Source organism: Borostomias antarcticus, assembly GCF_949987555.1.
Source record: "Borostomias antarcticus genome assembly, chromosome: 8".
Lineage (NCBI taxonomy): Eukaryota > Metazoa > Chordata > Actinopteri > Stomiiformes > Stomiidae > Borostomias > Borostomias antarcticus.
Genome location: NC_140241.1, coordinates 11542434 through 11566078, shown reverse-complemented (window position 1 = coordinate 11566078; position 23645 = coordinate 11542434).

Here is a 23645-nt window from a genome sequence, read left to right as displayed (position 1 = left end):
ACAACGAACATGATCATAATTTGTGTATGTATGCCACGGATATTGCACACAGAGCAGAATACTCGCGCATCATGTTATCCCGCTGGGTTTGGAACTGAATAAGGCTAGTGTAGTAGCCTATAGTATAACACCTTATTAGACACGATCACTAATAGGCATCTTTGCCACTGGGCACTCTGTCCGAAGAGAGACCACGGACTATCGATCCACGAAGTCGTTCCAATATTAGAGTAGGCTATCTTTCGCCTATTCTCAATTGAAGATTATTGTAAATCTCACATGGAATTCAATACCCGAGTATTACAAGAAGCACGTAACCGTTAAATTGGTCCTAAAACGCATCAAAATCATGTCTGGCATTGTCCTGTAACTGTGCACAGTTCAATATAACAAGAATTTCAGTCGTGTGTTTCTAGCATTTTATACAGAGAGGCACTGTGTGACCATTTAAACTGGAAGGTCATACATTTACGCAGGTAACATAGACTACCCCGTTGTCGTTTTCTTTATTAGCATACTAGCACACATATTCTATTTACCTTGATGTTGCAAAAGCAAAGAATGGAGACATACTCAGGCTATAATCTGGTGAGCTCCATCACCTCCGTGACGCATCGAGAGGTGGATTAACATCAGCACCGGGCCACCATGCCCCTCACACGGGCAGGTTACACACATGCGTCACTCATCCAGACAAGTCGGTACAATAGCCTTTAATTCACCAACCAACGTAACCTTTTTAGGGTCTACAGCATATACCGGGTTGCATATAGGCTACATATGGTATGTCGTTTTGGGCTATATGGCTTTACGATAACTTTAAATTAGTAAGGTATGTTTGTAAGCAAGTACCGGTTTCAAGATTTAAGATCCAAGTATTCTGAATTAAAGTCAACAAAGCCCAGTAGACTAATATATGAGTTCAACACGCGTAACAAGCCTAGTCCAGTAGCATAAATGTGTCGAGGCTGGGGAATCTCAAGGCCAGATACACACTCCGCACGTGCGCCGAATATGATGCCTTCAAGCGCACGTGTGCGCATTGCACACATGCAGCCTACTCCTGGTAGATCCGTCTCATTTTGGCTTAGAGGACGCCGATTTGACAGTTACGTAGGCCTATCTTATACACAAGTATCCATAACTAACGTCTGAATATCGATAGTGTCAGAGACCATTAAGGCATGTGTGTGAGTGTGTATTATTGCTGAAAGCGTGAACAAAAGAGGTTAGCAGTATAAACCCAGTGGTTCATATTATGTGAATAGAAGGAAATGTGAAATGTAACCAAATGTTTGTTTTATAGCTGCTTTAGTCTACAGTGTGTTCATATGTTGCATTGACAGTATTTATTAAATAGGCTACTTTAACATAATTTTACAGAATGGCATATCTCATCTTTAGGCCAATTGAAATAATTGTCAAAAATACACACGTAGGCTACGCACACTCTAAAATGAATGTGAGATGCGCAGTGTTGAATGGACTATTGGTCGTTTACGTCTGCGCCACTGAAAATGGCAACATCGTTCTGTTTTTAGAAATTTCGAGGTTTTAGAGAGATAGCCAATCCCAAATTATATAATGCGACATTTCTTGTGGCCTATACTTCTACCTCTACAAAGGCATTTCGGTAACGTGGCTAACTAGTCTCCAGCTAGCTTTGTTGGACTAGGAACACAATAGATGTGGCCCTCTTGAACTGTGCTGGACTACACTGGTGCAGCACCATGGCGCGTGGTAGGTAATCTCCACGTCACACCGTGGAGGGGCAGGTGCGGCTAGGGTTGTGATGTAGGCTACAGTCCTGCCCGTGTAGGCCGCATCATGCACAGACCAGGCTGGGAAGTCTAAGCACAACGCCTGGTCCGTTATGATTTATTGCATTGTGCAAAATTCGAGCCGTGTTTGAAAAATAAATATTCCTGTGTTTTTTTTCAGGATTCCCCAGAGATACACTCAGAAGACTCAGAACACGTGGCCTAGGTAATGAGAATTCCAACGTTATGCATAGCTTATTTCAAAAACATTTCAGTGGTTTGAGTTGAAAGTAATTCCATTATAAATCATTTCGACATTTCAGCACTGTTTTGAGCATTTTTCTGATGGTGGCAATTCATTAGTTGGAACATAGTTCGGTATTAGGCCATGGAAGTGTTTGACCATGTCTTGGTACAGTACATTTCTTTGTTTTTTGTACAGGTCAAACAATGATTCGCTCATATGCTTCAATGCTCCAATGCTCCTAGTAATCAACAGTCATGTTTGTAGATTAGATCTATTTTACGACTCCACAGTAATTGAATGGTGATTGCAGGTGCATAGCCTACCAGTGCGTCAGTAGATCCTCCACCAACCTGTGTGAGCGGTATAGAACTGACCGTTTAAATTTCGTCTGCTAATTTGAGAGGTGGGAGACAGGATCAACTTGAAACTTTATAATCGCCCTTCTCATGCGTAATTAGGCTACTATTGTATGCTATGCGATATGCAATCTCAAACAACAATATGGAGGTTCTTAAACACTAGATCTCAATGGCAAATCAGATACGGATACGTTCCATAGTTAGTTTTAGGAGTCCCTCCTTTGTGCCAAATAATTATAAAAGTATGGACTCCACGTGTATTGTGCCCAGATTCGCCAAACTCTTATCTTAGCCCTTGGCTATGCCGCGATAATTGCCAATTAGAGGCGACAATTTTGTGGACGTCATCCACATCTCATCCAATAGCAACGCGTGAGTAGCTTTGTTTGAGTCAGTGAAGGCCTGAATGAAGTGGCTGGCACTAAGCAGAGAGAGCAACACAATCGAACCGGACCTCTTCTTGGCACGTTGCTGCAGCACGTCTGCATTTATAATTTTGGACGGATGCCTTCACTTTCTACATATACGTTGCAACAATGTAAGGTATTTATTATGTTTTAATGATAATTGTAGTTAAGATTAGAAATGTTTACATATCTTAAAAACGGCTAAAAGTTGTTCAACGCTCCTTGTAATATCAAAAGTTAATATATTAGTTAACTGTATTTTTATTCAGTAATTACTAATGCATGACTATGTTTTGCAAACATTCTAAACTAGGAATTGCATATTTAAACAATACACCAATGATAGATACAAATACACAATATAATAATAACAATAATAATAATAATAATAATAATTGTAATCAAACTCATAATTTAATTAGTGACTGTACACATTTAGAAATGCCTCATACTAAAAAGAGGCAATGCTTGTACATTTGACTTGCAGCTAAAATATATTTTCTTATCATGTACAGTAATTAATGTGTAATCAAGAATATTTACATTTGAAATAATAGCCTATCTGTCTAAATACTGCAAACACACTATATTCTGTAAACAAGGCCTGTTTGTCTTAACACAATTAAGGAGAAGTACATTAAAAGGAAGGAGAATGGAGTATTTTAAAGATTATTTACAGAGATTATTTACAAATGATTAATGGAGAATTAGAAATGGAAATAGATTGTAATTTAAAAGTTGATCAAAATCCAAGCATCGTTCTTATTCATACATGTCCATTACCCCCAGATCAGGGCAGTTCTGTGGTGCTCTGCTCAGTGATTTGCTCCTATTTTGTTCTCAAACAGCAGATTTTGAAAGGCTTGGAGTCCATTTTCAGATAGTGTTAATTTTGTGCTTTCAGTTGTCCAACTCATTTATAGTGTCCCTGCATTGTGTGTGTGTTTATGTGTGTGTGTGTGTGTGTGCGTGTGCGTGAGAGTGAGTAAGGAGGTGTGTGTGTGTGTGTGTGTGTGTGAGAGAGAGAGAGTGAGTGAGTGAGTGAGTGAGTGTGTGTGTGTGAGTGTGTGTGTGTGTGTGAGAGAGTGAGTGAGTGAGAGAGAGAGAAAGAGAGAGAGAGAGAGAGAGGAAGCACGTGATAGAGAGAGAGTGAGGGTGAGAGATTGGGGCAGATGTGTTTGATACTCATGTGTGAGGAGCCTTGCTTTGTGTGTGTCCAGGCGCAGCCAGCCAGGGTAGCGTGTGATGGGGTGTATATGACTCATCCTGATCCTGGAGCTACAGCCAGCAGAAACATGCAGAACCAGTTAGTCAGATCAGGAGCCTGAACAATGCTAATCATCTTTCTTGTATGCTAACAGATGTAGCCGTTCTTGGTAATGCACACTGTGTGTGACTACTGTAGGTGTGGGGGCATGTGATGAAAGGCGAGAGTGTTCTCTCTCTCTCTCTCTTTCTCTCTCTCTCTCTCTCTCTCTCGCCTTCCTGCTCTCTCTCTCCATCTCTTTAGTCAGTCAATAGAGGATAGTACAGATGGGAGGAGCCTAGTTGGGCACACAGAAAACCATTTAATTAGATAGGGTCCTTGTGCCATGTGCCATCTTTTGCTGCGAGTGAGTGAGTGGGGGAGTGTGTGTATGTGTGTGTGTGTGTCTGCATTGTTCAGTGCATGCAAGTACAGTATGTGTGTGTGTGTGTGTGTGTGTTTTCAACCCATCGACCTCCAACCTTGAACATGCTGGACCCCAATGCAGCCTGGAACCTCTGATCTCAGATCTCAGATCAGCGAGCGCAATCTGAGACGAGCTCATATCTCTGTAGTGTGTACAGTAGAACAGCCAGGGTCGTCATTTTAACTCAGAGGCGGCGTTTAAGCCATCACCCTCCTACGGGGCAGGTCCTTGTGTGCGTTGGGCTCCTCGTTGGGGCGTGTGCAGGGGCGGAGAGGAGAGGTAGTCTGGGAAGGCGCTGGAAGCCCGAGCCAGTGTGGACTGGTCGGGCAGCTTGTGTGTTTCTGATCCAAGCTCACGCTGATTATTTGACTTTGAGGGAGCCATGCTTGGGTTTAACACATCAGCGGATATCCGTCCAATCAAAGATCTTCGTAGTAGGAGAGTCACTAACAGATTGGTGGGAAAAATTCTATATTAAGGGGGCGCCCCGGTAGCTCAACGGGCTGGGGCGCTTGCCATGTAAAGGCTAGTCCTTTCTGCAGCAGCTTGGGTTTGAATCCGGTCCCTCTCTCTCTCTCTTCCTCCTTTCCTGTCTGTCATCTACACTGTCCTATAATAAAGCAGAAATGCCTTAAAAAATATCTTTAAAAAAATCTAAATTAATAGATTCACCTAATGCCACTGCTATTTTTGCTCTGCATGAATGTAAATGTAGAATATGAGTTTGGTGTGAAGTCCGTCAAACCCAACCAGCCGAGTTCACACTCAGCTCACACTCAGCTCACAAGAACAGCACATCCAGAAGGCGGTACGAGAGTTTTTGTTGAACCTGTTTGTTAACAAAGATTTCTTTGATCGTAGGTCAGTCTGGTCCGGAGGCCCCTGCATCCTGAGGCCCCTGCGTCCTGAGGCCCCTGCGTCCTGAGGCCCCTGCATTCGGAGGCCCCTGCGTCCTGAGGCCCCTGTGTTCTGAGGCCCCTGCGTCCTGAGGCCCCTGCGTTCTGAGGCCCCTGCGTCCTGAGGCGTGAGAGGATGGTTAGCCTTCGGGGTTGGTTGTTATCTTTGGTTATCTAGCTGTATGAGTGATGTACATTCTTCATAAAGCTAGATAACCGAAAGTAACAAGAATCCCATTACGCTCCTGAAAGGCATGAAGACTCCTAAAGCGACGCCCCCCCCACAGACACACACACACACACACACACACACACACACACACACACACACACACACACACACACACACACACACACACACACACACACACACTCTCCCACAGTTCACAGCAAAACCAGCCCATAGGACGGCCCTGATCTTCAGTTGTGCCCGAGAGGACAATGCCGTGCGAGGTAAGTCAGTATTACCTCATCTAATAGCACAGGTGCATGTGTGTGTGTGTGTGTGTGTGTGTGTGTCTAAACACGCCTGTATGAGTTCAAAAGCACAATAGCTTCACCCTAAGACTTTTTTGCCTGCCTCTAATCAGTGATAGCTTTGCACAGTAAGCCGGTAGCTCTGTATCGCAACGCTGTAGTCAGCAGGCCGAACTACACAACTCCCTGAACTTCACAACGCACTGCTAGGTGCGCTAGGTGCGCTAGGTGTGCTAGCTACGCTAGGTGTGCTAGCTGCGCTAGGTGTGCTATAGGTGTTGTTTTTCTTCGTACCTTCACACAACCAGCGGTGTTGGTCTATAGCAGCCCGGTTGGTCCAACAGGACCCCTTCTAATCTACTAAGCCCCTGATCCGTCTGTCTGGGGCTGCACACAGGGGCTTAGCCTCAGCATCACATGAGCCGCGGTGGTGGCCTCGCCTCTGGGGGACACACCACAGCACACTGTCCTGCCCGGGGTCTTGGTCCAGGTCGGTCGGTCAGTTGGGAACAAGCGGACGCGTTGTACGCGCAGCTCACACACACACACACACACACACACATGCACACACACGCACACACACATACACACACACACACACACATGCACACACACACACACACACACACACACACACACACACACACACACACACACACACACAACTGTGTTCAGCTTTACTTCAGCTCTTGCTTAAGCATCCTAGGAATCTAGGGAAACGTTGCGACATGGATCGAAATGTGTGACTATTCTATTGTGTCATCTCTAAGCTACATAATGGCGCAATGAATTATACGTTCAGACTTTGGAGGGGATTGAAAAAGTTAACAATGCACTTTCGCAGATAATCCCTCTACAACTCCCTCCCGGTTAAGCGAGGGTACGGGGTTTGTTTGAGGCCAGTTTTGTTAAGTTAGGGGTTGTTGATTCACGCCTCCCCACCCTCCTCCTCTCTCTCTTTTGCATGGAGAGGTGTTTTGATTTGAGTTTTTTGACGCAACAGTCTCCGTGGTCGCGAACGGGCCTCGGCGACGCCCCTGTTCCATTCTGCCGGGATCTCTCTCCGAACGGCGGCGGGCGTGCGACCCCATGGGGGGGCGATCCGATGGCAATCAAGCACAAACCGCCTCCTGTGACAAGAGGCCTGAGAGGGGGGTCAATCTGGGCCTGGGGCGGGGGGGTAATTGGCCAATCAGATCGTCACACCTTCAATCAGTCATCAGCGGCCATGACGGTGATTTCTTTTCTCGCCGTGAATACAGAGAGGAGAATCACGCCATGCAAAGGCCTCTGGGAGTTTTTCTGTCACGCCGCAGGAAAAAATACAGGGTCCCGACCTCACGACCTGAAGTGTAATATACTGCAAGACTAGTAGCTACATTACATTACATTGCATTGCATTACAGTCATTTAGCTGATGCTTTCATCTAAAGCAATTTACAGTACTTGCATTTAACGTAGGAAAAGTCTGTGTACTACTACTTGCTAGAACAAACAAGTGTATCTCCTTTCTAAAACAAATCAATAACATTTAAGAGGGAGGGTCCTGGTAGTACTAGTAGAGTAGTAGCTACTGCTGTAAGACTAGTAGCTACCACTACACCACAAGTGTATTTCATACAGTGGGTCACGATCCTAACGGGGGTTCAACTCAAAATGCCCACACTCAACAAGAGTCCCCGAAATTCAAATTCTACCTTATACCTGTATGTAATACCCTTTCTTAGTGAACAGGGCTGAACTGAAGTGAAAAGCGTGTTAGCCTGTCGCTACGTCACACTGTCAGTCTGGGCCCATCCCCGGGTCTGGGTCCTACGGTACCAGACGCGCCGCACCGCGGGTGCAGAGTGTGACATCTGAGCTCGGGGGGCTCAGTGAGAGGAAAGAGGACCCTGACAGGAAGTGACAGGTGATGATGTCAGCGCTTCCAGCGGCGCGCTCGTATATCTGCTCCTTCTTTGTCTGCGGCCCCTCGCCCGGACCCCGCTGCCGGAGAGGAGGATGACGCGCGACCAGAATAAGATAACGCTGTCTCTCGTTTTGTTGGCCCAAAGACGGGATGTCTTGAAGGAAGGCGTTTCTAGACCCCGAGCAGTGCCTGGTGAGACGGCACTGTGTGTGGCACAGTTATATCACTGACAGTCCACACTGGGAACACCGCCCGAGTACAGGCTGTCCCGCGCACTGCCTGGCTGAAAATGGCACAGAAACACCACCTCTGACCCTTCCCTCTCCACACAGAGCTGTCTGGAACGGAGAGAGAGAGGGAGTTAAGGAGGGAGGGAAGGAGGGAAGGAAGAATAGAGGGAAAGAGAAGCAGTTAAGGAAGGCAGTGGAAGAGAGGAAAGGGGTGGATTTGTCTTGGCTTTCATGCATTAGGAAAGCAGACTTAGACTCCAAGTGTCAAGTAGAAAAACAGCCATTGTGGTCAGGCTCTAACCCCCGCCCCCCACCCCCAGCACATCCATGTCCACCCCCCAGTAGACTTTACAGTCAATAGAGCTAGTCCACTTGTCACAGGGGGACAATGGGGTCCTTTTCCCCCCTTTCAACACCACCAGGACCCGGCAGCCAGACGCACTTTTTTTTTTAAGGCCCAGTGATTCTTGCCCCCTTTTCTCTCCTTCTTTCTCTCCCGACGGAACACACCAACAGAGAAAATGTTTTTGCTGCCGGGGCCGCTAGCGAGGGCCAGACCCTGGACGTCTACCACTGGTGCACCCCCCCCCCCCCCCCCCCCTTCTCACTCACAGAGCGATGAATGTATTCCAGTCTGTCACAGAAGTCAATGGGCCCACACACCCAAACAAAGGAGATTACTACGGGGTAACGTAGCGGTTAACAGGTGTACTTTGACCACGTTCGGACCACACTGGCGGCAGTTGGGGGCCCCGCTATTCCCTTCTCCAAAGACGGGATTTGTTTTGCGTCCCGTGACAGGGATAACCTTTTTTTAAATGTCTTCTTCTCGTCTGGGAATTAGCACGGGGAGTCGGTTTGGCCTAGCTGTCCAGGATCTGTCTCTCATCATGAGTTTGTGTATTTAAAAAGCACAGTTTTGCCACATGCGTATGTTGACTTGCCAAGTTGTCTCGGAGTGAGCGTGGAGGTATCGTTAGATCTGCGTCTACGCCTCCCCAGGGAGCTGCTGAAGGGTAAATGATACCGACAGACGCAGAATGAGAAAGCAGTATTAGAATGACTGCAGCGCAGCACAAATATATATTTTCACATTTCACATTTCCAAGTCGACTGTATTTGGTAACGGTTAAAGTGAGGAGGTATTGGAAACCAATGTACTGTCTTTACCCTTCAATAGCTTTCCACATGCTCAGCACTTAGCATATGAGCCATTCAAGTAAATTGGATTGTGAAAAGAAAAAGTGCACAGAATGTTTGCTACGGCAGTAAACTTTAAGCCGGATGTCTCGGCCCAAAGAGAAGCCCGTTCTGGTGAAAAGACATGGCGAGGCGTCCGGCGAAGTGCCGGTCAGAGCGGCGACGCGTCGTCTGCCGCCGCCCTCCTCTGTCGCGTACACACACCTTCCAGTCCAGAGCAGCCGCACAATTTCATTGTTGCCTGAACTGTTAATATCAGAGCATTCACAATGGAACTCTTTCGCCGTATTTGCATAAGGCACTTTTCTAACAAGGACCCAGAGAGGGCTTGAAAGCCAGGCCCACTTTAGTGCCAATGGCCAAAAAAATGTCAAGTGCCAATTAGAGGAGGTTTGCCACTATTCAGCGCGTACCCCACCCCCTCTATCGCTGCCCCTCCCTCCGAACCCACTCTCCCACAAACCCCATCGCCCTCACCCCTGCTCCACACTCCAAAATGGGCTCCCCACTGCCGGCGCCCTGAGACAAAAGCCGTCCCCTCCTCCATCACCTCACAGAGGGACCGTTCTCCCGGCCTGAGAGCGTTAGTGAAACCAGACAGCATGGCCTCCGCCCCGATTACTCAGCTTGCTTTGTTGGTTTGGTTCCTAGCCCCGTATTCCAGTCCGAAACAAGCTTCCCACTAACGTTACCGGCGCCCAGAGACAAAAGCTGTCCCCTCCTCTGCCGCCACCTAACAGAGGTGACAGGGTTAGTGAGACCAGACAACATGGCTCCCCTACCAATTACTCAGGTTTCTCTGTTGGTTTGGTTCTCTGAGTAGCGGTGCTCAGTACTGGCTGTGTGTGCTACTGGCTCCACCTGCTAGCAGACCCAGTTAGCATGTAGGCTAGCTCCAGTCAGTCACAGCTAGCACGGCTCCGATACCTTTTGTTAGTCTCAGCTTGCCGTTCGTAGTGATAGGCGGGTGTTAAGTCTGTTTAGTGGAAAGCAAAATGCCTGCCATGAGGGATTCCAACCGCCCCATTCAACCCATAGAGATAACACTGTGCTAATAGATGCTAATAGCATAACTCTTAACAATAGAAGTCAGTCAGATGAAGCAAACACATGCTTAGTGACAATAACCTTGTATTGTTTACTCACAGAGGTGTCTTTAAAGCTGTAAACTGCCTTCTGTTTTCGGTTAATTTAGAATGGAATGATAGTGCCTATCATAGCAGTATAACACAAAGAGAGTTTGCTGCAATTGGAAGTATTTATGCTATATATTATTAAGTATAATGCAAATATAGTGTATTGGGGGGGTGTCAAAGTCAATATAAAAAGATGTTTGTCCAATCAGGGCCATGGCTGCTGCTCTGGGTGTATACTTACTACCTCACGCGACTCAAACTGATTTGTCCCTCTCTCTTTCTCTTTCGTTCTTTCATTCAATCTGTGTGTCGAGATTTCTTTTTCTCCCCCCCCCCAGCCTTGATTCTCAGATGGTTGGATCTGATTTGCATGCATTTGCATAATGAAAGTCATTTGCATGCTCAGGGCAGACCGTACCATGAGAGCAGCCATGAAAAGGTGTGTGTGTGTGTGTGTGTGTCTGCGTGTGTGTGTGTGTGTGTGTGTGTGTATCTGTTCACGCCTGCTTGTATGAGCTGTGCGTGGGCATAAGCTGGTTAAATTGTATTCTCAAATTTGTCTGTTTTCTCTCTCTCTCTCGGCCGTTTCCCGCGCAGTCAGGCAGACAGACAGACAGACAGACAGGCAAACAGACAAACAGACAGACAGACAGACAGACAGACAGACAGGCAGGCAGGCAGACAGACAGACAGGCAAACAGACAGACAGGCAAACAGACAGACAGGCAGACAGACAGACAGACAGACAGACAGACAGGCAGGCAGACAGACAGACAGACAGACAGACAGACAGACAGACAGAAAGGCAGACAGACAGACAGACAGACAGACAGACAGACAGACAGGCAGGCAGACAGGCAGACAGGCAGGCAGGCAGGCAGGCAGGCAGATAGGCGAGCACAGCCACGCAACTGAGAAAACTGACAAAACGAGACAAAAACAGAGTGGAGGAGGGGTTGCTGTTGATTCTGCCCTCCCTCTCTTCGCCCTCCTCTGCATCACCTCTCCTCCCTCTCCTCCCTCCTCCCTCCCTCCTCCCTCCCTCCATCCTCAGCTGCCCGCCCTCTTCTCCTCCTGTGCTGCGAGATGCAAGCTCCCGCCTCCATCTTAGAAGCTACGCTGGCATGAAATGGAAGTGGAGAGACTAGTGCAGGTAAACACAACAACAACAACAACGCGCATTCATACACCAATACCAACAACAACAACAACAACAACGCGCATTCATACCACCAATACAAACAACAACAACAACAACGCACATTCATACCAATACCTACAACAACACGCATTCATACCACCAATACCAACATATCCCCCCTCCCCCCGCTGGGCGAGCCATGCTTTTAATCACCTCAGATGTGTTGGTTAATTATGAGCGGGGGGGGGGGGCGTGTTTTTGTCCGAGAGTGTGTGTGTGTGTATGTGTGCTCACATTAAATCACTCCCTGTTTTCAATGGCGCTCTCAGGAGGTGTTCAGTGGGCATCTGTCCTCTGGAACGCCCCGTTTTGTCCTCCCAACTGGGAGTTCCCATGCCATCCTCACACACTGGGGGGCATGCCCGCCCACCACCGCCATTTTGGAGACGCTAAGCAATCCGGATTTTCTGGTCCCGAATTAGAGAAAGATTGTACATTACATATATATAATATATATATAATATTACTATGAACGTGTTATAAGCACATATTTTAAATGCTGGTTGAAATTTGTGTAAGATCTTGTTTTACTTGCTTTCTGAATATGGTCAATTTAAGCTTAAAAGCTACTAGTCATTCAGAGTGTAGGCCTATTTCTGGATGGACAAGAAATAAAGTCCACTCATGGCACCATGACTGACACAATGTCTGAGACTGGGAGGGAGGGAGAGAGAGAGAGAGAGAGAGAGAGAGATCATCGGGGGGAAGGGAGAGAGAAAAAGAGAGACAGAAAGAGAGAGGGAGAGAGGTAGCAAGAGTGCAATAGAGTGTTAGAGGGACAAGGATGGAGAAGGGCAAGAGAGAGAGAGAGACAGAGATGGTGAAAAAGAAAACAGAGAGAGCACAGAAGAGCGTGAGGATAGCCAGGTCTCAGTAGAAGAGCATGAGTATAGCCAGGTCTCAGTAGAAGAGCATGAGGATTGAGAGGTCTCAGTAGAAGAGCATGAGGATTGAGAGGTCTCAGTAGAAGAGCATGAGGATTGAGAGGTCTCAGTAGAAGAGCATGAGTATAGCCAGGTCTCAGTAGAAGAGCATGAGGATTGAGAGGTCTCAGTAGAAGAGCATGAGGATTGAGAGGTCTCAGTAGAAGAGCATGAGGATAGCCAGGTCTCGGTAGAAGAGCATGAGGATTGAGAGGTCTCAGTAGAAGAGCATGAGGATAGCCAGGTCTCGGTAGAAGAGCATGAGTATAGCCAGGTCTCAGTAGAAGTGCATGAGGATTGAGAGGTCTCAGTAGAAGAGCATGAGGATTGAGAGGTCTCGGTAGCGGAGAGCTTTGTTTTCTGGGCAGCCTGCGCCGAAACAAGTCCAGTATTGTTCTCCCCTAGGCGAGTTGTAGCTCTCTATTCTTCCAACCAGGGAGCTCCAAGTTGAAAAACCGCTTAACCAAAACACCAATTAGTGTCGGCTGGGCCAGATTAACCGAGGCAGGCGGCAAACAAGGCGTTCCGTTGTCCTCTCCACACAGAGAGCCCCTCCCTTTGTTTGTGCCCACACACTGGAGGCTGCAGACAACGCTAACGCTAACTTACTGTAGGATGGCAGTGGTGTGGTGGACAATGCTAACGCTAACTCTCTGTAGTGTTGCCAGTGGTGTGGCGGACAATGCTAACGCTAACTCACTGCTAAGTGTGTTGTTTACCATCTCCACTGGAACAGGAGCTGCTGCTGTCTTGTTGCCAGTCCTAACTAGGAAAAAGAGGTCCGTGGGCACTTTGGCAATCGAGGACTATAACAATAGTGATTTTAAGGACAATTATAATAAAACTATACCTACTGCAACATTCAAATTCTAAACTACGGAACCGTTAGTATAGGCTTTGTAGCGGTTGTTGAACGGGCCACGTTCGGGGAGGTTTTAAGACATGAGTCCTAACAAATAATGATAATAAAAAGCCAGGCTTCCCTCTCATTAGAGCTGTGGTAACAGTGTCAAACATGGACCCCCACTACTCACAGCCGGGCCCTCTGAAACAGGTGGCAGGCTGAGCCCAGGCTCCAGGGGCCCGCTCTCAATTTAGTGTGTAAATTATGCAGAGCCCAAAACAATAGCGGCGGTAGACAGCGGTGTGGCGGTGGGTAATGAGATGATGAGGAGGCTGGGGGGGCCCGGGGGGAGGCCAGGGGGGAGGCCGGGGCCCTCACCCAGGAGAGGGGGCGGGAGGCCTGGCACAGCCAGCAGCTTGTGTCTGGGTGTGTGCGTGCGTGTGTGTGTGTGTGTGTGGGGGGGGGGGGGGGGCAGACACTGTCCCGTCTGTACACCCCACCCACCCACCACCACCACCACCACCCCCTCCTGCCTAGACTGGGAGTGGGTTGGGGGGGAGGCAGCTGGGACAGGACACCCTTCCCCCCCACAGCAGAGCACAGGTCTTGGGAACCTCTATGGCAGAGCCCCCCCCCCCCTCTCCAATGCTGGCACGTAAGGGGCCCCCAAAAGTCTGGCTGTGTCTGTGTCTTCCCTCCCAACTCCACCCCCTCCCACCCCGATGTGACGCTGAGGGCCTGGGAAGGACTTGAAGTTCACGGCCAGACCTCCTATTGAGCTGACAGGCTGACTGTTTGCTCAATTCGGCTCCCTATTCAGAGCTGGGCTGGGGGGTGGGGGTGGGGTGGGGGGGGTAGTGGATGGGACACCATAGCACGGTGATGACTATTCATTCAGAGAAAGAGACAAGTGAAGGGAGAGAGAGAGGGAGATAGAAAGGGAGAGAGAAGGAAAGCTAAAAAGACGAGGGGGAAGGGAGATGGTAAAAAAGGGGGTGAATAAATAAAAGTTGAGGATTCCAGGCACAATGTTTGCTCCCCTCTCACATTCCCCCTTTACTCTCCACTACCAGCGTGCTCCACTCCTCTCTCTCTGTCCCTCCATCACACACACACACACATACACACACACACACACGCACACAAACAGACACACACACACAAACATACACACGCACACACGCACGCACGCACGCACGCACGCACGCACACACACACACACACACACACACACACACACACACACACACACACACACACCTCACAATCACTCTCATCATCCTCTCTGTCCCTGACGTTTTATTAGGCCACATGCTGATGTTGTAAATTCAACATTAACAAGCTCATTCACTGTCAGCCACTTAGCTACAACATGGCTGCAATGCCCAATAACTCAAATCGACACAAACGTCCTAAACTGCTTTTGTGCTGCCGCCAGGGTCTTATTTTGCATTTCTGAAACCCGCTACCCTGGGTCAATGCAGCTGTTCCATCATACTGTAGCTACCCACCCTTATATTTTTGTATTTTGTTGTCTATGGTTATGCTAACTAGCAAAACCGGCTAATAGCTTTCCGGATGCTACTTGGCCGTAGCTAATGTTGCTAGGTAGCATCCTACTTCTTTGTTGAATTTATAAACCCAGACAACGCAGGGTTGTACCATCAGGGGCTGGCTCACTGTGCACTCTGCGACCCTTGGTAATATTTTAAGTTGCTTGTCTGAGCTGCTCATGAAAGAAAACGGGCTCTGCTAGCTCTCTGAAGTCTCTCTGGGCTGCAGCAGATTAGGGTGTGTCACATGCTTCCTCTTTGTGTGAGGAGTCATCGAGTACCAGGCGCCCGGTCGGACCGCAATCTCCTGGGCTGGCACGCCGCGTCCGGCACATGGAGCTGGCCGCACCCCCACCAGACCCAGGCCAGACTCAGGCCAGACCCAGGCCAGATTCATCTTAGGGCCTTGGAGGGTCAAAAACACACCATAGTAGAAAAAACAACATCCAGATGTGCATGTAGCATTCACCAACTTAAAAAAAACTGGACTGGGACAGTGCCTCGAATTCACCAGTTTATTTGGCCATCCAAACAATGCCTAAATGTCAAAAATGCACATCCTAACAGTTCTGTTTATACATTTGTATAAAAAGAACTGGCTATTCACTAATCAATGCAAGCAGACCCATGTGACAAACAATTATTAGAACAGAAAAAAAAATCAAAACAGCAAAAGATAAAATTGTAAATATCTCTCTCCTTTTTTCCGTCAGGCACATAGAGGAATCCCGAACAGGAAACCAGGACGGAGCAAAGAGGAATAGTTCATCCCGCCAGCCAGCCAGCCAATCAGCCTCTCTCTCTCTCTCTCTCTGAGTCAACACGGAGCGGGCAGATCTTCTGCCAGCACGCCGCCTACCGCCCCAACGTCTGAGCGTCAGAGCGCTTCATCCACGACCTTCGACCTCCGGCGAGCGGTTGGATCTCCGGCCTGCGTTCCCACATTGTTCAGAGGCGGACCTTGACTGGTCTGGGCTCTCCCATCTCTCGTAGCGGTGGGGTGCAGCTGTGGCGTTCCTCTCGGAAGAACTGGGGTGGCCAGCGGACCCGGGTTGTTCCGGTTCCTCAGTGAGAGACGTGTTCTGTATCACCAGAACTATGCGCTACATGAATCGCATTACTCTGACGTTCATTCTTACATTCATAAGAGTAAAGTTTATACATACTTTGAGACTATCATTATTGTAACGTATGTACGTAATGTACAAATAAATCATCTTTTATTTCAATCATTATTATTCTTAGAATCCACTTACTATTTCAACTAACACAGGTCGGCATATTGACATGCAATAATAATTAGTGAAATGAAGCCAGGATTTGCACCTTGTTTGTTTACTTTTGTTGTTTGTTGATGACTTGTTGCTAGGGACTAGTTGCTAGGGACTAGAAGAGACATGAATGTGTAACCCACGGCAGCAGTGAAGAATACTGCACTGTGATTGGACGGCTCTGTTTGTCGGCTAACGCTGGCGAAGGAGTGAGCTGTTGTCTTTATACTCTATGCAACTGTTTTAGTCTGACTGTTTTGGTTTCATCATTTCCCCTTTTTTTTTTTATTATGTTTTGGGCTCCCCGTCTACAAAAACGCAGCTGCTTTGGCACTTTACCGAGTTTGCTTTTCATAATAGGCTTTGGTTAGACGGATGGTCATTGCGGTTTAAATAACCTGAGATATCTGTTTGTGTGTGTGTGTGTGTGTGTGTGTGTGTGTGTGTGTGTGTGTGTGTGTGTGTGTGTGTGTGTCAGTGTGTGTGTGTCAGTGTGTGTGTGTGTGTGTTCTAGGGACCTATATGATATAGGTTGTACTCATGTGCTGACTGTAAGCCCCTGTCTCGATCACTGCCGGAATCCAAGAGCAATGTTCCTGATAGCAGCGCTGTGTCTGATTGGGTGTACAGCCCTGTAGGGCGGAGCTACAGCTCAGGAGCCCAGAGACAAAGCACTGCCCTGCTAACAATGCACCTGAGATACACAACACTATTACTAAGAGTACGATCAATACACAACACTATTACTAAGAGTATGATCAATACACAACACTATTACTAAGAGTACGATCAATACACAACACTATTACTAAGAGTATGATCAATACACAACACTATTACTAAGAGTATGATCAATACACAACACTATTACTAAGAGTATGATCAATACACAACACTATTACTAAGAGTATGATCAATACACAACACTATTACTAAGAGTACGATCAATACACAACACTATTACTAAGAGTATGATCAACACACAACACTATTACTAAGAGTATGATCAACACACAACACTATTACTAAGAGTATGATCAATACACAACACTATTACTAAGAGTATGATCAACACACAACACTATTACTAAGAGTATGATCAACACACAACACTATTACTAAGAGTATGATCAATACACAACACTGTTACTAAGAGTAAGGCAGGATTTAAACACTCAATTTCCTGTTCTTGACATTAAAAAAACGCATAAGGCACATGCACACGTACCCACCCTCACACACACACACACACACACACACACACACACACACACACACACACACACACACACACACACACACACACACACACACACCAGAAAATGCAATAATGCAAGCACTATAGCAACCTAATCCATTTTATATTAATTTCGGGAAGTGGCAAAATTTATATTACTGATAATCTATGCAAATCTTTTAAATATTACTTTTAACAATCTATGCAGAGTTTGTGCAATTGATTCAAACCAGACTATCTTGGCCTAATTTTGAAACTGTTTGTTCTTTTGATAATCATGCATATTCCAGTGCTCTGGAGACAATTACTTATCTGCCTGGATAAGCTTGAAATTATGTTTTTTAATCTCTAATTAAAAAAAGTCACTGTTCTGGGGACGTAGAAATCAGTCCAGAGGCAAATAAATCACAAATCGTGGCCTCTGAAGTGATTTGAATGGTTGCACTAATTGTTTCATCCTTGTTTTTATTGATTTTGTGTGTCTAAGCAGAATTATTTTTGTTTGTTTAAGCGACTGATGTTTGTGTTATGCAATCTCGTGTTTATGTAACACTACACTGCACTGATTGGATGCTCACCACTTGTGCCTTTGTATGAAAAAACTGTGACCTGTCATGGATTAGTAATAAAAGTTTACATTGAAAACAATTAACAAAAAACATTGTTTTTCTCGATTTCATCTGATAGAGATGACAGATAGATCTTATATTTTCAAATACAGTAACAGTTTATGATAACTTTTATTAGAATTACTCATTTTAATTTTATTAGAATTCTTACATAGAATTATAACATCATAACACCTCTGAACTCATTTTTGGTAAAAGAAATAAGATAAAACGGTTAATCCACAACAGTCTTCACTGTTTCTGGGAAGATATTTTTTTTATTTTTTAGAATTAGCCGATTACACACCCCTCCCCCTCAAGTAGAAAAACACACCCCTCCCCCACTCACCAAACACATCCACCCACACACACACACACGCTATACTGTATATCAAGATTCAAACAAGACAAAGTGCACAATAACATTTCCATAATGGACTGAAATTATGTGTGTGTAGCATCAGTATTCAGGGAAGCGCGTGACCGTGTGTGTGTGTGTAGCATCAGTGTTCAGAGCGTGTGACTGTGTGTGTGTGTAACATCAGTGTTCAGGGCAGCGCGTGACTGTGTGTGTGTGTGTAACATCAGTGTTCAGGGCAGCGTGTGTGTGTGTGTGTGTAGCATCAGTGTTCAGGGCAGCGTGTGTGTGTGTAGCATCAGTGTTCAGGGCAGTGTGTGTGTGTGTGTGTGTGTGTAGCATCAGTGTTCAGGGCAGTGTGTGTGTGTGTGTGTGTGTAGCATCAGTGTTCAGGGCAGTGTATAACTGGGCGTGTGTCGCCACATATGGCCAATATGCCAACAACAACATACGGGTCCTCACAATTCACCTGATTGTCATGTAAAGAAGGGACATCCCACTGTAAGGCTAATAAAATGCAACCCGTACGATAGCTTGATCACATGGCTGTTTTATCCAGTCACTTACTACCGATTCTTGTGTAATTCAGTGTGAAGCTTTAAGAGCACTGGCCCAGTTCTTTTGATAAACACTTTGCGTAGTGTTAGAGGTTTACAAGCCCCTGCCCTGTTGTTTTGGCCTGTGTAAAACTGCTGCTGTGCAAATATACATTCACTCCCAGAAAATGTTACAGCCTAGTAGCCTTATTAACATAGCCAGGTTCCAGGGACGTAATATTTCCAGCTGTTAGCTACTGGAGTGCAGTCGCTAGTCTGCCCCCTCGTCCTCCCTGGTTCTTGGCCCGCGTTATGGTACTCATAATCTGATTCACAGTTTTTGTCAGGCTGCCAAGAGACAAGTCACATTAGCCTAGCGCTAGCGCTTTAATGAACTGAGCTTTAATGGACTGAATGTTAAGCACACAGAATCAACGCTCTACAAGGCTTCTGTTGTCAAAGTCATGGACTAGCAACGGTCTAAGCTTGCTGCTTGGAGTCGTGGGGTTGTTCTAGGGAGAGGTCTACCAGCTTTTCACAAAAAATGCCCTCGGCCGCGTCTTACTATCTTGGCAGCCTTTCAAAGCTGCCTTATTCTTTAGCTAGCGAGAAGAATAGTTAACAATCAACTCTTCAGTGCAAGAGGAGGGTGAGGAGTTAATATCGAACTGTTTCGAAGCTGTAGATGTATTTGGAGCAAATACACATTAATATCAGTGGGGTTCAACGAAGATTCCCCAGTTCCGACAGAGAATCTCAAGATGGCGTCGCTATTCCATCGACGTCGGATGCACTCGAAATGGATGGTTTCCAATTTCCGTGCCAAATAGATGGTTGATGGACAGAGGGGCAGGGGGTAGTGGCAGGGAGGTCCGGAGGGGAGAACGGCGGGTTTCTGCAGTTGTCCGACGGCCAAGAACCTCGGGCGCTGCTCCTTTCACAGGTTCCTCAGCATCCCGATTAGCATGCAGGAATGTGTCCCAGGGAGTCCATTATGTGTGTTTTTGGAGGGAAACGTCTTCTCGGCCAGTTGCTAGGACAGAGGATGTGTGTCCGCGGATCTATCTGCGGTCACAGCCCAGAATAAAAGGCCTTCTGTTGGAGTCGTTCACCTTTGTTTACTGTTCTTCTGCTCCTCGCAGTCGCAACCGCCATCGCCGTCCCATACGCACGGAAAACAAAATGGCTGCAGGTGCTCTGACATGCGCCCGGCGAGTCCCGTCGTAAAACAAAGACCAACGGTGAGGGATGTAGAGGAGGAAAATGGCGGGGTAGCGCCGGATGGCAGGGAAAATGACAAGAGTACGAGGCGGGCAAGCAGGGGCAGAAAACTACATCTAGTCACCCACCACCACCCACCACCTCTCTGCCCAGACAGTACCCACATAATCACACATGATGTCGGTCAATACTATCATAACAATGTTGCATTAAGTATTCCAGGTAAATATTTGGTTATAACAGACTCTTAAACGATAGCAATGTAAACGAAGGCTCTTCAATAGGAGCCTTTCTGTGCTCTTGAATAGCCAGTACCGATGTACGCGCATGTATTAATGCAGGTACAAAATCACCCTTGCCTTTGCCTTTCCATTAGTTACTGAGTACTTATCTGAAGTGAAATATAATGAAAAATTCACAAGTACTCTTCTCTGGAATAATGACTGGAAACAGAGAAGGTTTTTAGTGCATCCTTTGGAGGAATGTCAAGCAGTTTGGCCAGGCCCAGCGACTGAAGCCCGGAGCAGGTTGAGTAATGGCTTCCTTTTCAAGCCACCTCGACGCCCCTGCATCCTCCTCAGTCACCAACGCCACCCCCAACTTTATGGTGATGTCATTCATATGCAAAAGAGGCATGCTTTCATTTGGTGAATGAGTATGTGTGTGTGCGTGTTAGTTAATCTGTGTGTGAGTGCGTATGGTTGTTCGTGTGTGTGTGCATGTGTGTGTGCGCGTGTGTGTGCGTTTGTGTGTGTGTGAGTGTGTGCGTTTGTGTGTGAGTGTGTGTGCATTTGTGTGTGTGTGGGTCTGTATGTTACTTGTGTGGTTGATTCCATTACTTGAAGGACCATTACACTCGCCTGTCACTGGCCAAACTACTAGAGAGAAATGAACAGATGAAATGAGCAGATTAAATCACCCTCCAGCCTCCTGTCCCCTCCCTGCCAGCACCCCCCACGCTCCCCAACTACCCAGCGCCCCCCCACGCTCCCCGACTACCCAGCTGCCGTGGCACAACCACAACCTATATTACCTTTCAAATATAACACACCATCGTGTTAGCATTGACAGACCGCATGATTGCTGAGCTAAATCCCATCATGCAACGAACAGTGATGTTAACAAGCAGGCCGTGTCTGTTCTGACTCCGGACACCAGCGTAGTCTTGGTGTGGGGCGAACCCCAATAAAAAAACGACTTTGTGCCGACTTAAAACTGCAACTTTATGACCTTGTAAAAGACACAATATGGACGGTTCGGGCGTGTTTACTCAGTTCCTTCCCCCAACTTAATCGGTGCGGTCGACTCGAGGTTAAAGTGTCAACAAAGGTTTACTGAGTGAGCAGAAGAGATTATTGTAGCTGCTGCTCATTGAATGGACAGAAATATACAGTAGCATCACTTCTGATCCTGTCTAGATTTCCAATATCATTACATCCACAAGTCACTCAAGTTGATCCTGACTGTAAAATAACAGTAATAAAGAAGCGGTGTGCATAATTCTGTCAAGAATCATCCAAAATGTCGACGCCGCGTGATTCCCAATCAATCAAACGACTAAAGGGTTTACTGAATAAGACCCTTTAGACGAGCTCTGGACTTGGGAGACGTGTGTCTGCTGTTGGCTTACATGGGGAGGCAGAAAGCTACTGGAGCCGCTCATATAACAGAAACAAAGGAATACATCGGAGATCCGGTGTGTGGGAATGGAACCCTCGGGTCAGATTAGCATTCTGGGAAAACAAAACTCTCCACCGGGGCGTTGGTTCGCCGGGGAACAGACGGGCGCACCCCGAAACCATCCACGGAGGGGCCGAGCCTGGTCCCACTCCCGGAGCTGGGGAGGAAGGAGGAGAGAGGAGGAGGAGAGAAGGAGGAGGAGAGGTGGGGGGGGGGGGGGGGAGGGGATGAGGAGTTAATGCCGACAGCTCAACAAAAGCCTGCGCTGCATCGGGCAGGGAGGGCCACGGGAAAAGAGCTGAGGTCAAGGGGACTTTAGGGGGGGGTCAAGTTCAAGGCGACAGTCACTGTCTGTATTTTAACTACCGCGCCACACCCACCCACCCGGCTCTCACACTTCCATTTGCATTCACTCTCTCCTGTTCCCAACACTGAATCACAACAGAACACAAACTCCCCTTTGTGCTGGCGCTGCCCCCTCAGGAGCCGGGAGGAATTGCAATGTGGCGGTTTGAAATTTGTCTGGGTGACACTTATTACGGTTAGACGTGTGAGATTTTGAACCTGACGCGGCTTCCGTGGGTGAACAGGATGGTGGTTAAAAGCTATTTTGGTCATGAGGGTAGTACTTCACTGGCAAAAACATGGTCAGTTTTAGAGCCTCCATACCGTAACAGCCTGTAGGATGAGAGCATAAAAGTCTGCACTGTACGGGCACAACAGACTGTAATTTACAGTATACAGAACGTATATATGTATGTGTGTATGTATGTACAGTATTGACTGTAATGTTTGTATGTACTGTATTGATTGTTACATTTTGTATGCTGTATGTAGTTGACAATTATGTATGTTGTGAAAAATAAAATATATTTGGACCATCCCACCAGCCCAATAGTAGAATCAAGCCCACAGTTCAGGTAAAACCCTGACAACCAAGCCTGGTCTACAGAGAAACCCCCCCATCACGGCATCACCATGTTTTAAACCCCTGTAGTTTTGTGTTCATCATTTACGTACCACTTATTATGGTTAACAAATATTCGTAGTATTAGTAGTAGTTTATGAAATATAAACTGTACATTTTTAATTCTCTTATCACATTGTTGTGTTGATGGCTCTGAAAACCCCCCCCAAAAAACACCTTAGCCTCTCTGGCAGGAGGCGGAGTCTCAACAAGAAGCAAAAGTGCTCAATGCTAATGTTCTCTGATATTATATCAATAAGCTTGACCACAGAGCGGGAGTTCAAGTGCAGTTTAATGAACTGGAACCCTTGCTTTCATGCAGCGGCCCCTCCATTGAGGAAGAGCATATGTTTGGTTGCCTGTGACCAGACAGAGGTCAGAGGTCATGCAGACCACCACCAGTCCATATACACCGCCCCCACACCTCATCACCTTTCAAACCACGTCACAATGGGAGGTCAGCGGAGTGGAAGGGTGCGGGCCCTCGTCTTTTGTGTGCCCCTCAAATGGCCTGTTAACACCACACGGTGTCCGCAAGCTGACCCCTGACCCCCGCAGCTCACCGGCCACACGCTAACCAGGAAAACCCATCGACGAGCTCTGATTGGTCCCATGGGAGAGAGAAGAGAAGAGAAGAGAGGAGAGGAGAAGAAGAAGAGGAGAGAAGAGAAGAGAAGAGGAGAGGAGAGGAGAGGAGAGGAGAGGAGAGGAGAGGAGAGGAGAGGAGAGGAGAGGAGAGGAGAGACGAGAAGAGAAGAGAAGAGAAGAGAAGAGAAGAGAAGAGAAGAGAAGAGAAGAGAAGAGAAGAGAAGAGAAGAGAAGAGAAGAGAAGAGAAGATTTGAACCAGTTCACTTCAGTCTAATAACCAGCACACCCCACGAGCGCAACAATGTTTGGGTAACATAGTAGTATAAGTAGTATGTATGGTATATATATACACACACACACACA